Source organism: Saccostrea cucullata, unplaced genomic scaffold (assembly GCF_032062105.1).
Source record: "Saccostrea cucullata isolate Sc308-1 unplaced genomic scaffold, CSIRO_AGI_Scuc_v1 ctg5969, whole genome shotgun sequence".
NCBI lineage: Eukaryota > Metazoa > Mollusca > Bivalvia > Ostreida > Ostreidae > Saccostrea > Saccostrea cuccullata.
Window position 1 is genome coordinate 1 of NW_026929298.1, and position 18,496 is coordinate 18,496.

The window sequence follows — 18,496 nt, forward strand, 5'->3', positions numbered from 1 at the left end:
ATTCTAAATTCATATGACTTGAAGAAAGTTAAATAAAACTGACATGTATATAAAATAAATGTATGGTCTAACTATGAATTAATGAAGATAATAATTAATTAAAAATTATAAATTCTACAGATTAGTTTTTCAATACCAGGCATAAAGTGAACAATTAGTAATTTCCACAGTCTAAGGGCAATAACTCTCTTGAACACTGATTAATAAAAAAAGAAACATCAGGACATAAGATGAAAACTTTTTTCTAAAAAATAACAGCATAAACTTGTACTTTTTCATTCAAAAGTTTCAAAATAACCTCATATTATAAAAGTAAATATTTATAAGGATGATGGCAAAAAAGATAACATTTTGAACAAATCATATGTATTTAATAATTTTAAAAACATGCAATTGCACCTTCTTATCATTTTAGAAATTCAATATTTTACATCATTCACAACCAAATTACAATGTTAAATAAATATCAGCTAGTCCATACATTCATTTGTTTGTATCACCTGTCCTTATATTTGAAATATATATAATGCAAATTTACCCTATACATACTATCAGGTCAACAAAGTACTAAGAAAAAATTGAGAAATTTTTCGAGGTCTTAGGGCGATAACTCTATTGAATAACTGGCCAGTAGTCACCATACCTAATATATAAGCTAACTTCATAAAATCAGGGAAAGATATCAGTTCCAGTCGGTCCTCCGGTGGTAACATCTGGTTCTAACAACTGGCTCTTCAGACTCAGTGGTTCCAGTCGGTCCTACGGTGGCAGCATCTGGTTCAAGCGCTCCATCTTGGGGACCAGGTTCTGCATGCTGTCCTTGACCCGGTTAAAAATGGAGAGCGTCTCCGAGATCCGCGGAAATGCTCTGCGTGTTTGTTGTATTTTGCATCACGCCCAGTAAAAACTGTATTGCACAGTCAATCTACAAAACAGAGAACAGGAATTATAAGTTTCCTTTGACTTTCACAAAATTTGGCACTGAAGGATTTGTATTCAATTATTCTCTGGCTAAGGAAATTTTGCACTTTTAATTTTCCTCCCAAAAATATAGCAAAAAAGTGGACATAAAGTAGACTAATCTAAGATTTTTCTACAGGAATTTACTTTATGAATATCTAATTCTAAACTATTAAGAACACACTGCTAAATATACATGTCCAGTACTAGTACCACATGTATCCTGTCAATAAAATTACCCAACTGTTGATGTAGTTTACAATTATATTCTATAATTGTACTGAATGAAACAAACTGTTATAATATAAACTTTATTTAAAGAACGAGGGCGCTTTTGATTGGCATTCGGCAGGAATCTGGGCGTAATTGAAAAGTGAAAATTTTATCGACATGTCACATGAAATTTTAACATTTTTATTTATTAATTTATTGGCTTTCTGTGCAACATGAAAGAAAAACATTTTCCCGAAATTGAGCTTTGATTTGCTAAAAAATAACTTGAAAATTGGCCAGATCAGACATTTGGTACAAAATGGTACATTTTTAAACACGTTTTTCTAAACATTTTCTATCTCTGGGTCGTCTCTCCATGATTTTGACACGTTATTTGTGTGTATTTTAATTCAAAGCAATGAATACACTTTTCTAAAAAATGGAGAGAAGACCCAGAGACCATGAAAAATGAACTTTTCCCAAAAAATCCAAATGTGTGAATATTGTGCTTCCTTGTCCTTTTAAAATCATCATCATATGTGTAGCGGTGATAGCTCAGTAAGTTGGGCTGCCTGTTCAGTGCACTTGAAGCAAAAAGTTTTTGGTTCGAACCTGGCATGGGCCATTAATTTTTTTTGAATTTTCCCATGCAAACTTAAAACCATTTAATTTTGTTAGTTTCGTTTTATGTATTGATGTATTAAAATTTTAAGGCAGATAAATTTTGATTCAGTTTGGTTCTCGACGAAATCAATTATAATCTTCTATTCTATAATGTACATAGTATACACGTATCATGCATCTACATGATCTATGTATTAAATATTTTAGGTGTTTATTTTTTTTTTAAACAAAAATTACTATGTTATAGTGCCCCGTAGGAAAAACGGACATATTGTTACAATTTCACAATGTCTTTTAAACTAAAAAAAAACCCTATGGACGTGTTTGTAAAATCTGTCAAGCTATGTTCAGCCAACCAAATCATGGACATTTAAACTATAAATGTTTCGTACAAATGATTCCTGCAGATCGCTTGCCAAATGCGCCCATTTTCTTTGCAATTAAACAAGAGGCCCACGGGCCTTATAGGTCACCTGAGCATTATGCAACAACTTTCCAGTTACAGTGTATTGAATTTGATTCATGTTTTAAGCCAGATGCTATATGGCATTCACAATTTTGAAAGGGCACCATTGATCATCATAACAATAAACTTAGCAGTTGCTTAGCTTGGTTACTGAATACCCATACGCAGGGTAGGGGAACAAAAATGCACTCCAACTAATCAGTAATATTCATCAATAATCAGTAGTGCCCCTAACACTCTGACATAAACCCCTGACCCTAGGTTGCACAAATTTTTAAAAGGAACCCTTAAAATTGCCTATCAAAAAGGAAATAAATGTTTTATAAATACAAAGGACCAGATTTCAAACAATTAATTCATTTTCAGTATATAAGTAGAGTCCCCCCCCCTTGACCCTGGGGCCTTGAAATTCACAATTCTGCAAAATTTGGGCCCTTGCTCATCATAAGTATATAGGTAGTTCATCTGCTTCATACCCAGAGACAGAGTAGAAAATTTTCAAAGATTTAATGTATTTTCACTATATAATCAATAGAGCCCCACCCTAACACCAGAACCCCAGACCCTAGGGCAATGAAATTCATAATTTTAGAAGAGGCATTCTTGCTCATCATAACTACGCACTGACTTAGTTTATCTAATACCTAGGAGCAGAGAAGAAGATTTTCAAAGAATTCATGTATTTTCACCATATGATCAATAGAGCCCCCCCCCCCCCAAACACCAGAACCCTTGACCCTGGGGCCATAAAATTAACAATTTTGGTTGAGGCACTCTTGCTCATCATAACTATGAACTTAGTAAGTTTATTTAATACCTAGGAGCAGAGAAGAAGATTTTCAAAGAATTCATGTAATTTCACTATATAATCAATAGAGCCCCCCCCAAAACCAGAACCCTTGATGATAGGGCCATTAAATTCACAATTTTGGTTGAGGCACACTTGCTCATCATAATTATGCACTTAGTTAGTTTATATAATACCTAGGAGCAGAGAAGATTTTCAAGGAATTCACATATTTTCACTATATAATCAATAGACCCCCCCAACACACACCAGAACCCTTGACCCAGGGGCCATAAAATTCACAATCTTGGTTGAGGAACACTTGCTTATCATAACTATGTACTTAGTTAGTTTATTTAATACCTAGGAGCAGAGAAGAAGATTTTCAAAGAATTCATGTATTTTCATTGTATAAACAATAAAGCCCCCCCCCCCCCCACCAGAACCATTGATGCTGGGGCTGGGGCCATAAAATTCACAATTTTTGTAGAGGCACTCTTGCTCATCATAACTATGCACTTAGTTAGTTTATTTAATACCTAGGAGCAGAGAAGAAGATTTTCAAAGAATTCATGTAATTTCACTATATAATCAATAGAGCCCCCCCCCCCCCCCCCCAACACCAGAACCCTTGACCCTGAGGCCATAAAATTCACAATTTTTGTAGAGGCACTCTTGCTCATCATAACTATTTACTTACTTGGTTTATTTAATACCCAGGGGCAGAGAAGAAGATTTTCAAAGGAATAATGCATTTTCACTATAAACTTATTTAGCCCCGCCCTAGCACTAGAACCCCTGACCCCAGGGCCATGAATTTCACAATTTTGGTAGAGGACTCAATGCTGATTACAATCATGCAAATAGTTTGACTGCTTGATGTCCAGGAGTAAAGAAGAAGATTTTTAAAGATTGCATTAATTTTAGTGGTTTTGGCCCCACCCCTCAGGCCCCAGGGGGGCAGGGATCATGAGAGTCACAATTTTTGTTCCCCTTCACCCATAAATGCTTTGTGCTAAATTTGGTTGAAATTGGTTCAGTGGTTGCAATGAGAAGAAGCTGAAAATGTTCAAATGTTAACACACGACACACAACACACGACACACGACGACGGAGGAAAACGGATAGCAATAGGTCACCTGAGTTAGGTGACCTAAAAAGGCTTCAGAAGTCCTTATATATATTAAGGGTAGATGTGAAGAGAATGCAAAGAAATGAGGGAATATAAATACATTTGAATGTATTAAACTAAGTTCAAAACAAAGAAAATCTGTGGATACCGAAAGGTATTCAATAGGGTCTGTAACTAAAGTTATAAACTTAAAAGTATAAAACAGATCACCTATACTTCGTGAGAATGCAAACTAAATTCAATAAAAAAAATCAGTTCTAAACCCTACATGTAGCTGCAGAACTATAGCTCTTCTAAACAAGAGGCCCATGGGCCATGGGCCACATCGCTCACCTGAGCACAGCGGCTAGGAAAAAGCAGAATTGGTTTATACTTGAAAAGCTTAAATCCAAAAGTAGTCCCAAGACCAATCATGGCTTTGCTATTCTTGAGAAGAAGATTTTTAAAGAATTTTCCTATACATTTCTATGTAAAAATTTGTCGGTCATTTTGTCCCCGCCCTACCCCTGGGGGTCATGATTTGAACAAACTTGAATCTACACTACCTGAGGATGCTTCCATATAAATATGATCAATTATGGCTTTGCTATTCTTGAGAAGAAGATTTTTAAAGAATTTTCTAATACATTTCTATCTATAACTTTGGTCGGCCATTTTGGCCCCGCCCTATCCCTGGGGGTCATGATTTGAACAAACTTGAATCTACACTACCTGAAGATGCTTTCATAAAAATATGATCAATTATGGCTTTGCTATTCTTGAGAAGAAGATTTTTTCAGAATTTTCCTATATATTTCTATGTAAAACTTTGGTCGGCCATTTTGGCCCCGCCCTATCCCTGGGGGTCATGATTTGAAGAAACTTGAATCTACACTACCTGAGGATGCTTCCATATAAATATGATCAATTATGGATTTGTTGTTCTTGAGAAGAAGACTTTTAAAGAAATTTTCCTATATATTTCTATGTAAAACTTTGGTCGGCCATTTTGGCCACACCCTACCCCCGGGGGTCATGATTTGAACAAATTTGAATCTACACTACCTGAGGATGTTTCCCCATAAGTTTCATTTTTCCTGGCACAGTGGTTCTTGAGAAGAAGATTTTTAAAACATGCCACCAAATTTTCATTAATTCCCAATTATCTCCCCTTGAATGAGGGCTAGCCCTTCATTTGAACAAATTTGAATCCCCTTCACCCAAGGATGCTTTGTGGCAAGTTTGGTTGAAATTGGCCCAGCGGTTCTGGAGAAGAAGTCGAAAATGTGAAAAGTTTACAGACAGACGGACAGGTGGACAGACGGACAGACAGACAGACAGACGCCGGACAAAATGTGATCAGAAAAGCTCACTTGAGCCTTCGGCTCAGGTGAGCTAAAAAAACAAGAGGCCCATGGGCCACATCACTCACCTGAGCATTGTGGCTAAGAAAAACGAGAAATTGGTTTATTATTGAAAAGCTTAAATCCAAAAGTAGTCCCATGATAAATCATGGCTTTGCTATTCTTGAAAAGATGATTTTAGAATTTATATATGTGTAATATAAAACTTTGGTCGGCCATTGTGGCCCCGCAAAAGCCCCATGGGTCATGTTTGGACAAACTTGAATCTACACAACCTGAGGATGCTTCCATATGAATATGATCAATTTTGGCTTTGCTATTCTTGGAAAGAAGACTTTAAAAAAGTTTTCCTATACATTTCTATATATTACTTTGGTTGGCCATTTTTGCCCCGCCTACCCCAGGGGGTCATGATTTGAACAAAATGGAATTAAACTACTGAGGATGCTTCCATATATATATATGATGAATTATGACTTTGCTATTCTTGAATAAAAGATTTTAAAAGAATTTTCCTATATAATTCTATGTAAAACTTTGGTCGGCCATTGTGGCCCCGCCCTATCCCTGGGGGTCAAAATTTGAACAAACTTGAATCTACACTACGTTAGGATTGCTTCCATATAAATATGATGAATTAGGGCTTTGTCATTCTTGAGAAGAAGATTTTTAACAAGAATCTACACTATGTGAGGATGTTTCCCCATAAGTTTCATCTTTCCTGGCACAGTGGTTCTTGAGAAGAAGATTTTTTAAAACATCCCACCAAATTTTTATAAATTCCCAAATATCTCCCCTTGAATGAAGGCATGGCCCTTCATTTGAACAAACTTGAATCCGGGCCTTCACCCAAGGATGCTTTGTGGCAAGTTTGGTTGAAATTGGCCCAGTGGTTCTTGAGAAGAAGTCAAAAATGTGAAAAGTTTACAGACAGACAGACGGACGTTGGACAAAATGTGACCAGAAAAGCTCACTTGAGCCTTCGACTCAGGTGAGCTAAAAAGTAAAAAGAAAATAAAATGAGATTCTTTTCTTTTTGACTCTTTAGCCATCTGGTTCTTCTTAACTTAATAATTACATGTAATAAAACTTTCTTTGAGGTTTCCAAGTGACCAATTCAAACTGTATATAGACACTGACCTGATTGAGACTAAGTGTGGGTGTAGGACTTGCCCACAGGCTTTTTGTCTGGCCCCCGTCTCTACGACCCATATGGACACCTCATTATTTCCCTGGGTGGCCGAGATTAGCCAGGACTGCTCCTGGGGGTGCATGATCGGGCACCTGTCCATAGCAATATAATTATCAATATAAAAACTTACCAATAATGAAGGGCAGTTTTTTATTAAGAAAGACACATTGATTCCTACCTATAGGGTGGCTAAAGAGTCGATGGGAAGCTGAAATCTCACGTCCCAGCAGACATGTGTCTCACTACTGGTCCCCACAGCCAAGCAATACTTGGAGTGGTGTACAGCAAAGGAAGTGGTGTACAGCAAAGGAAGTGGTATACAGCAATGGAGGTGGTGTACAGCAAAGGAGGAGATCAGACCTACAAAAGTCAACCATTAAACAGAATGCAGACAATCGGTTGTATGTTAAAATCTGGTATGATGGTTAAGCTGAATACCAACAAAAATGTCATCTGTTCCAAATATTAACATTTCAGATATGATCTTATGTTTAAAATCTTTTCTTATTTTAAGAATGATTACACAGATTTTTCTCAAATAAAAAGTGACTTCAAATCCTTTTTAATTGACTACCCTGTGTATGACTTGATTGCTTTGTCTGTTACCTGAATTTGGATCATTTCTAAGCTTCCAGACTTCCTTATTAGAGTTAAGATCATGACCAAGAAACCATTGACTGTAGCAAGAACCCATTGACTGTAGCAATTTAAGAACCCATTGACTGTATATGATAAAACAGACTGGGCACCTGTAAAAGGACAGAACCCTTCAAGAACTCATACACCAAGATATCCTACACTCAAAATTTGAACAAAAAACTTAAGACAAAATTTAAACATTTTCCTTTGTTCTTCATAATTCTTTTCCCACGTTACACAATATATAATTTAAAAATTGCCTATTTCATAATATAATTACATATGTAAATAATCATGCATGATCAAGAACATATATTTGTACAGTCCTGTACCTGTATCACAGTATGTACTAAGATCTACTATGTTTCCATAGTCGGACTTGTACACATTAATCGCTTTGTTCCAAGTGGCCTTTCCTGTATTTACATGTATCCTGTTAAAAAAAAGCAAATCAGTAAAAGAAACAATTCATTTATTTCTAACTTCAATATATACAAGAGGCCCATGGGCCTTATAGGTCACCTGAGCATTATGCAACAACTTTCCAGTGATTTAATTTGATTCATGTTTTAAGCAAGATGCTATGGCATTCACAATTTTGAAAGAAGCACCATTTGATCATCATAACAATACACTTAGCAGTTGCTTAGTTTGTTTACTTAATACCCATAGGCAGGGTGGGGGAACAAAAAATGCATTTCAAGTAATCAGTAATATTCAGCAATAATCAGTATTGCCCCTATCACACATGAACCCCTGGCCCTTAGGCCTAGATCCACACATTGCACAATTTTTGAAAAGGCATCCTTGCTTTTCAAAAATATTTGATTAATACCAAGGAGCAGATCTCAAACAATTCATCCAGTGACAGTATATAAGTACATCCCCCCTATGGTACCCCTGACCCTGGGGCCTTGAAATTCACAATTCTGGAAGATTAGGGTCCTTGCTCATCATAACTACATAGGTAGTTCATCTGCTTAATACCCAAGATCAGAGAAGAAAATTTTTCGAAGATTCAATGTATTTTCACTATATAATCAATAGAGCCCCACCCTATCACTAGAACCCCTGACCCTAGGGCCATAAAATCGAAATTTTGGAAGAGGTATTCTTGCTCATCATAACTATGTACTTAGTTTATTTAATTCCTAGGAGCAGAAAAGAATTTTTTTCAAAGAATTCATGTATTTCCATTATATAATCAATAGAGCCCCACCCTAACACTAGAACCCCTGACCCTGGGGCCATAAATTTCAAATTTTTGGTAGAGGCACTCTTGCACATCATAACAATGCACTTAGTTAGTTTATTAAATACCCAGGAGCAGATAAGAAGATTTTTAAAGAAATAATGCATTTTCACTATATACTTATTTAGCCCCACCCTAGCACTAGAACCCCTGATCCCGGGGTCATAAATTTCACAATTTTGGTAGAGGCACTCTTGCTCTTCATAACTATGCACTTAGTTAGTTTATTTAATACTCAGGAGCAGAGAAGAAGATTTTCAAAGAATTCATGAATTTTCACTATATAATCTATAGAGCCCACCCTAACACTAGAACCCCTGACCCTGGGGCCATAAAATTCACAATTTTGGGAAAGGCACTCTTGCTCATCATAACAATGCACTTAGTTAGTTTATTTTATACCCAGGAGCAGAGAAGAAGATTTTCAAAGGAATAATGCATTTTCACTATATACTTATTTAGCCCCACCCTAGCATTAGAACCCCTGACCCTGGGGCCATAAATTTCACAATGTTGGTAGAGGACTAAATGCTGATTACAATCATGCAAACAGTTTAACTGCTTAATGTCCAGGAGTAAAGAAGAAGATTTTAAAGATTGCATTAATTTTAGTGGTTTTTGCCCCACCCCCCAGGCCCCAGGGGGGCAGGGACCATGAAATTCACATTTTTGTTCCCCTTCACCCATAGATGCTTTGTGCCAAATTTGGTTGAAATTGGTTCAGTGGTTGAAGAGAAGAAGCTGAAAATCTTCAAATGTTAACGGACGAAGCACGACGACGGACGAAAACAGATAGCAATAGGTCACATGAGTTTTACTCAGGTGACCTAAAAAGACACTACTGACTTGTAAATGTGGATTGCCCCGATGTCGGTGAATGTGGCTAGAGAGAGCAGATCCAGGAGCTTCACAGAAATGAAGTTGAGAGCTTGCTTACCCTGCTCTATATCTGTTTAATTTCATTATGTAATCTTTCATGGCCTGAAAACAAATGCAGCTCAGCATCAGAAACTGAATATGGTGTACGTCACTCTAATGTCACTGTGATATTTAGAATACAAGCCTTAATATGTCATACATGTATGAAAGACAATTATTATAAATACATTGTACTTAGAAGTTTATCTTCATGTGATTCATCCATACCAAAGGAAGACAACTTTTTAACCAGAAGTCTCTGACAAGACTGAAGCTCTACTGGTTTAAACTTATAGCAAAGGAAGAGAAAGTACTTAAGTAGCTGGGATTTGAAACTTTATATAAACAGCATTAAATAGAATAATGATCGTTGATAAAGTCTCTTTATGTTCTTAGTGTAGTCTACTTGTGTGCCAAGTTATACTGAAATCAGACCAAAACTGTAGGAGGAGTAGCATTTTGAAACAATTTTACAGACATTTCTATTCTTAGTTACCACGGCAACACCATTCATCAAAATTAAAATTCAATAAACAGAATTATGTATCTTAGAGTTTTTTTTCTTGTGTGCCAAGTTATATTGAAATCAGACAAAAACTGTAGGAGGTGTAGCATTTTGAAACAATTTTACAGATATTTCTATTTTTAGTAACACGACAACACCATTCATTGAAATCAAAAAACCGATACACAGAATTATGTATCTTAGTGTAGTCTAGTTGTTTGCCAAGTATTACTGAAATCAGACCAAAACTGTAGGAGGAGTAGCATTTTTTAAAGAATTTCATAGAAATTTCTATTTTTAGTAACCACGGCAACACCGTTCATCAAAATCATAAACCGATACACAGAATTATGTATCTTAGTGTAGTCTACTTGTGTGCCAAGTTATACTGAAATCAGACCAAAACTGTAGGAGGAGTTGCATTTTGAAAGAATTTCACAGAAATTTCTATTTTTAGTAACCATGACAACATCGTTCAGCAAAATCAAAAACGGATGCACTAGTTTATGTAACTTAGTGTATTCTACTTGTGTGCCAAGTTATACTGAAATCAGACCAAAACTGTAGGAGGAGTAGCATTTTGAAAGAATTTCACAGAAATTTCTATTTTTAGTAACCACGGCAACACCGTTCATTGAAATCAAAAACCCATACACAGAATTATGTATCTTAGTGTATTCTACTTGTTCGCCAACTTATACTGAAATCAGATCAAAACTATAGGAGGAGTAGCATTTTGAAAGAATTTCAAAGAAATTTCTATTTTTAGTAACCACGGCAACACCGTTCATCAAAATCAAAAACCGATACACAGAATTATGTATCTTAGTGTAGTCTACTTGTGTGCCAAGTTATACTGAAATCAGACCAAAACTGTAGGAGGAGTAGCATTTTGAAAGAATTTCACAGAAATTTCTATTTTTAGTAACCACGGCAACACCGTTCATCGAAATCAAAAACCGTTACACAGAATTATGTATCTCTAGTGTAGTCTACTTGTGTGCCAAGTTATATTGAAATTAGACCAAAACTGTAGGAGAGGTAGCATTTTGAAAAATTGTTTACAGACAGACGGACGGACGCAGGACGCATTACTATCGCATAAGCTCTTCTGGTCTCTGACCAGTAGAGCTAAAAACCTACAAAAGGATTTTCCTCCAGTAAAAAACTAAGACACATAAACCTTGATTAAGATGAGAGAGAAAATGTTAATAATATGCTTCTTTTTTTAACCTAGCTTATTGTTAATTTACTGAATACTGAATCACCTGGGTCATTGTCTCATCTAGCTTGGAGTAGATGATGCAATGCCCCTGCCTGCTGATGGACCTAATTTGATATACAGTGGACCCTCTCATTCATCCAGACGCTTTGGTTCCCAGTCAATTTGTCCGGATATGTGAAGCATTCTGAAATTTGAATTACCATTAAAACAAGACAAAACAGCATTTAAAGATTCCATTCTGATGAAAAGTCATCAGGATACTGAAGCATCCCGTTATTTGGCGTCCATATATCTGAGGGTCCACTGTACTGCTTCTCCCTCAGAATATCAAACACTCGGTCCAGCTGACTGACCCTCAGAATATCAAACACTCGATCCGGCTGACTGTCCCTCAGAATATCAAACACTCGGTCGGGCTGACTGAGCCTCAGAATATCAAACACTCGATCCGGCTTGCTGGCCCTCAGAATATCAAACACTGACGATCCTGCTGACTGACCCTCAGAATATCAAACACTCGATCCGGCTTGCTGGCCCTCAGAATATCAAACACTGACGATCCTGACCCTCAGAATACCAAACACTCGATCCGGCTTGCTGGCCCTCAGAATATCAAACACTGACGATCCTGCTGACTGACCCTCAGAATATCAAACATTCGATCCGGCTGACTGACCCTTAGGATGTAGTCAAACAAGTTCTGCAGAGCATTCAGCAGAAAAATCTGAAAGAAGCATAATGTCTAGTTATTTCATACTTGCAGTTTTGCTGGTAAAAAAATGAAAATGAAACATTAAAAATTGAACCTTTTGAATTTCCCACCACTTAAAATCATGAATATTTATTATCTGGCACATTGCCTTGTATATATTCACTTTCTGTTTCTGTTTGTAGTCAGAAAAAGATTACAAACAAGTGTTCGACGACAAAAGCCTTTACAAAATGTTAGAATTATACTCCCTAATGATTCAAATAATCGAATAAGAAATATCTTTACAAAAGTGAGCATGGTATTAGCCTAAATAAATATATGTAATAAAATATATGTAATTATTTGGTCACATTTTTTGATAGGTTACTTACAGGGTGTGGCAAAAAAGGGCCCACTTCAAGAGAGAACTCCTGGAGCATGGATTTCTGAATGAGACCTAATTCTGTAAGAGACTGTAGAACACCTAACGTCTTGTGTACCACAAATTCTTCTGGGTCACTAAAGCCCTGAAACAGAAAATAAAGTTTATACTGTGAAATCATTATTTCCATTAGGGATTTAATTATCATTGTTTCTGTAAGATTTGACTGGCTATAATTATTATCACCTGATTTCCGTACCTTGTCAATAAGTGGCTTCAGCATAGAGCAGCTCTGCTACCGATATAGGCGGCCACACCCACAATGTTGTCAAAGAAGGAGCCACGGAGATGCCAGTCAGTCTGAAAAACAAGAATAAAATGTACATGTACATACAGTGTAATTTAGCATGTTATTTAAATTTTAGCAAAATCACTGGGTATGAGTTGTTGGCCTAATGATGAATTAGCGCTACACATGTCTGTGTCATATTTTGTATTCATAAAAGATTTCTAAGAGATACAATAAAACTCGGTTATAAAGAAGTCTAGGGGATCTCTGAAATTAATTCGCTATATCCCTTATTCATTATATCCATATAAGGAATTAGTTAAATTAATATAGCTGGGGGATCCATGATAACTTCGCTATATCCATGGATTAGCAATATCGGTGTTCGTACTATATGAGTTTTACTGTATTCATAAATTAACACATTATAGTCTGTTCCAAAGTCTCTAAAATATGAAGCCTGCTATTCTAAATACCGTATACAGGGAAATTTTTGCCCCTTCCACCTACCCTCATTCAGGCAAAATCAAAGATTTCAGTATAATTTCTTAAACAAAGCTATAACTGGATGAATTCAAATTGGGGAAAAATTGTTTGCAACTGTGAAAGTGTGAAAATAACACTTGGTGAAAATAACCCTGTATACAGTACACATACAGTACATCACTGATCAGAGACAGTCTTCTTTATTTCACATACGACGTTATAGTTTTAATTATTATTTAACAAAAACCTGAGTTATCTTACCTTGTCATTGAGGAAGTAATCAATGACACATCATTGGCTGAAAATTAAATACAGAAATTAACATTTCTAAAAATTCAAATCAACAATCGTAAACCACATTTACTCTATATCAGGCTAGAGAATGAGATCAAACAACTACCACAACTCAAACATGTTTTAACTTTACATCCATACATCAGATTGCAGAATTAAATCTTGTTGAGAAAAGTATTTTTCAAATGCCTGGTTTTGGTAAAGTGAATACCTTTCTGCCTGCCAAAGAAGACACACAGCTTTGTGATTCCTTTCTCCAGTAGGGTCCGTTTAACACTGTTGTCCAGGTCACTCAGCAGGGTCACGACCTTCTGTTGTCCGGGTCACTCAGCAGGGTCACGACCTTCTGTTGTCCGGGTCACTCAGCAGGGTCACGACCTTCTGTTGTCTGGGTCACTCAGCAGGGTCACGACCTTCTGTTGTCCGGGTCACTCAGCAGGGTCACGACCTTCTGTTGTATGTTCTCATGTAGAGACAGAAGCTCTATGTCATAATTTGCCTGTTTAAACAACAAGAGGCCCATGGGCCCATGGGCCACATCGCTCACCTGAGTAATGTGGCTAGGAAAAAAGCATAAATTAGTATATTATTGAAAAGTTGATACCCAATAGTGGTCCCAAACAATCCTTAAAAGTGAGAGCTATAGGGTATGATTTGAACAAACTTGAATCTACACTAACTAAGGATGCTTGCATATTTCTTTGACTACCTGTGGTTTTATTGCCCTTTACATTTGAACTTACATTGTGGTCCTGCCCTACCCCCAGGGGTCATGATTCAAACAAAATTGAATCTACACTATCTGAGAATGCTTCCATGTGAATAGGACTAATCATGGCTATTTTTGAAAAAAAGATTTTTAAAGATTTTTTTTTTTACATGTTTCTAAGTAAAACTTGGATTCCATGTCATGGCCCTGCCCTATCCCCTGGGGTCATGATTTGAACAAACTTGAATGTCCACTACCTGAGGATGCTTCCATAAAAATATGATCATTCATGCATTTGCTATTCCAGAGAAGAAGATTTTAAAATAATTTTCCTATATATTTCTATGTGAAACTTTGATCGGCCATTGTGGCCCCGCCCTACCCCCAGGGGTCATGATTTGAACAAATATGAATCTACACTACCTGATGATGCTGACATATAAATATTATCATTCATGCCTTTGCTAATTTTTGAGAAGAAGATTTTTAACAAATTTTCCTAAATATTTCTATGTAAAACTTTGATCGGCCATTGTGGCCCTGCCCTACCCCCCGGGGTCATGATTTGGAAAAAAGTTGTATCTACACTACCTGAAGATGCTTTCCTATGAGTTTCATCTCTCCTTGCACAGTGGTTCTTGAGAAGAAGATTTTTTAAAAAAAATTCTTATATATTTCTATTCAAAACTTTGATTGGCCATTGGGGGGGGGGGGGGGGGGGGGGCACCTGCTGGAAGCTGCTATACACTATCATTTGCCTTCATTCTGCCACTTCTCAGCTAGAACACCAACAGGACTGCTCAGTTGAAAAAAAGATCAATTTCTTATTAACTTTGAATTAGTTTACACAATTATTTATCATGTTAACTGAATTAAAATGTACTTTTAGAGGATACATGTAAAGTCAGTGTATAATACATTTACATGTAGCTTGTCTAAAGTTTGTATGTGTTTGGTGAAATCACTTGATTCTCACTGTCAATAACTAATAAGGCAAAAATAAAATTACAGTTTGTTTGGAATTGCGTCCCGCCTCATTGAAATGCCCCCTCCTGGAAAAATTTTATTGACCAAAAGTAGGAAGATTTTTTTTATTTAATCAATTATTTTGCCCATTACATGTATCATATGCACCATACAAAAACACTGAAATATAGTGTCAGATCTATATGTAAAATTAGGTTTTCATTAAAAAAAAAAAATAATTTCCCTCCCTCCCTCCTGTGTCTGAAACCCTTCAGGCGGCAATTCCAAACAAACAATTTTTTAAGGATGGCCTAACTTGTCTGCATGAGGCAGTGATTAGAGAGTCTGCTCTAGAGTCGCACAGTAAGGAGTTGATCCTTAAATTGCTGCTTCAATTCCCACTGTGGGACATGTAGACCAGTCCCTATGATAGACAATTAAGTGTAAACCAGGGATCAACCCGTATAGCAGTAGACCGCTGGCACAATAGCACAAAAGATATCCCTCGCTGCTTGATTCCCTTGAGTGTTGAGTATAAGTCAAAATTTGCAGCCCCCATCAGCAAGTGGATAAACTTCCATTTTTTTAAACCAAACAAGCTTCTAAGGACTTCCCACCATCCCCAGGAACATAGTGCACTGCTCTGTATGTACCTGCTGGGCCCATACTCTGGACATCGCCCTGTATGTACCTGCTGGGTCCATACTCTGGACACTGCCCTGTATGTACCTGCTGGGCCCATACTCTGGGCACTGCCCTGTATGTATCTGCTGGGTCCATACTCTGGGCACTGCCCTGTATGTACCTGCTGGGCCCATACTTTGGACACTGCCCTGAATGTACCTGCTGGGCCCATACTCTGTACACTGTCCTGTGTGTACCTGCTGTGCCCATACTCTGGACACTGCCCTGTGTGTACCTGCTGGGCCCATACTCTGGACACTGCCCTGAATGTACCTGCTGGGCCCATACTCTGGACACTGCCCTGTATGTACCTGCTGGGTCTATACTCTGGACACTGTCCTGTATGACAGGCCCATACTCTGGACACTGCCCTGAATGTACCTGCTGGGCCCATACTCTGTACACTGTCCTGTGTGTACCTGCTGTGCCCATACTCTGGACACTGCCCTGTGTGTACCTGCTGGGCCCATACTCTGGACACTGCCCTGAATGTACCTGCTGGGCCCATACTCTGAACACTGCCCTGAATGTACCTGCTGGGCCCATACTCTGGACACTGCCTTGTATGGACCTGCTGGACTTATTTTATTTCAGCATTTGTATATAAAATTCAAATCATAATAAAACCTTGGTTATCGAAGGTATGTTTTGAAATATTTGCTTCCCTAACGCAAGTATGGTAGTAATATTTGAGGGAAAACATGCTTATAGCAAATTCGCTATATATTGTTATATGAATTTCTTAGATGGATGTTACGAATTACAAATATAACAAATTAAATTCACAGGTCCCTGGCAGGACTTCGCTATAACCGAGTTTTACTGTAGATAGCTATTAAATTAAATTCAGTTATAAAAGGAGAGGAGAAAATGTATGGCTGGACAAGGAATTGAACCCAGTATCTCAGTATCACTAGTCAGGTGCTCTACCATTATTCAGGTTGATATCCATTACATGTACAGTACTTATCATGCTTATATGCGTAAAAGGTATTAATCTATATCTCATTGACATTGTACTTGTACAGTGTATTATTTCTGTCCAGAATTAGTCTATGATTGTCAAAGATTTGCACAAATAGAACAATACAAAGGCGTTCTGACAGTTTCAATTTATAAATAAAATTAAAGTAATATACGCTATAACGTGCGCCATTTTAAAATACGGCTGGAAAATTATACATTTTGTTTACCAATAAAAGTTACGAAAATGCTGTAAATTACACCATTTAAATAAAATTTGTTATAAAGTTATCAAATTATAATTATTTATTATCCTGCAAGGAGAATAATGTCTATTTTTAAGTAAATCCACCACGTGACGCCGTCGCTACTTTTAGATTGATAAACAAACACGGCGACAAGAAAACGAGGTAAGCCCTTTGAGATACAACTCACTTTTGACATGGATGGCGTGTTACTATTAATATAACTTATCTTTAAATGTAATCAGTATCAACCATCTATACTCTGTTATAACGCATATTAACCTTTTATTAATAATCGTTGTCAACATGCAACGTGCCTCGTTGTCTATAATTTCCCGTGGACATACGTGTCTATATTTTGACCTACTGTTTACGCACTTCCTTTATCAATATTCATGAAAAGACTGAATTCTTGATTGCAGACATTGCTTTATTGTTCTGTTATTTCAACGAGTTTTATAGTTCAATTTTGTGGAAATATTATTTTTTCATTACACTTTATGTGTTTCAAATCATTTTGTTTCACATACAAATCGGCATCCATACGGCGTATATTACTTTAAAAAGCGTAACTGATTCTTCATGTTATTGCCTCTTTTTCTGTCCATCTTTACACATAATTTTTTCAAACACTTTAAAACAGAACATTATGGATAAAGCTTACCTATTTTTTCGTGTCACTATTAGAAGTGTTTGTCTAATATTATGCGCCCAATGTACAACTGCCGACTGGCTACTTTGAGGTTTTTTGATTTGACGCCAATATGAAACAAATATTTTTTCAATCTTGAACCCGATGCAAATTGACATAAAAAGTGAATACAGCACATGAACAGGTTTTTTAATTTCAAATGAGACAATTTGAAAAGAAGATGATCTTGTGAAACACTGATTCAGTTGATGAAAGCTCTATCTCGACCAAGATTAAAGTTTTCAAATATATTTCAAACTCTAAGATCAAGAACTAGGATTAAAACAGGATAAAATTATTGCCTCTTTACCCCCCCCTCGTTCCCTTTTACCAGTAAAAAGTTATGGCGATCAGGGTTTTCAGTTTTTCATTACTTAGTAGATCATACTCCAAGTTCTTAATTTAAACAACTTGGTACCAAAGGAAAGTTCTCAAAAGAAATACAAATGATTCATGTGCAAGCTCAGACACCTGACGTTACTTTATTTTTTTCTTTAAATAAAAAATAGGATCTATACCCCCCTACCTAATAAATAATGTGTGAAAGCATCAATTAAATGTTCTAAAGGGCAATTTATCTTATGTAATAGCATAAAGTTATAGATAAGATGTAGCTGCAGATCTGTAGCGTTATGGTTTTATATATTTGTCTTTGGCCATAACTATGGGCAGCGGAAAGGGCAAAAATTACCATAATGAGAAAACAAACAATTATTTTAATTTCAATGACCATAAAAACTTAACAAATGATATACAATGCATAATCAACAGACCTTTTCGCATAAAAAATATACATTAAAGAAAAACCAACGACCACGTACGTAACAAACATATATGAAT

General features: G+C 36.6%; 1 long non-coding RNA gene across 1 annotated transcript; it reads right to left on the reverse strand.

Moving 5' to 3' along the window:
* Window positions 1-12,611: 12,611 nt before the first annotated feature.
* LOC134280378 (uncharacterized) lies at window positions 12,612-13,865 on the reverse strand. The gene is made up of 3 exons (XR_009994897.1): window positions 13,610-13,865; window positions 13,366-13,402; window positions 12,612-12,689 (listed from the first exon to the last, which is right to left on the reverse strand). It is a non-coding gene; the product is annotated as an uncharacterized LOC134280378 (long non-coding RNA).
* Window positions 13,866-18,496: the final 4,631 nt, after the last annotated feature.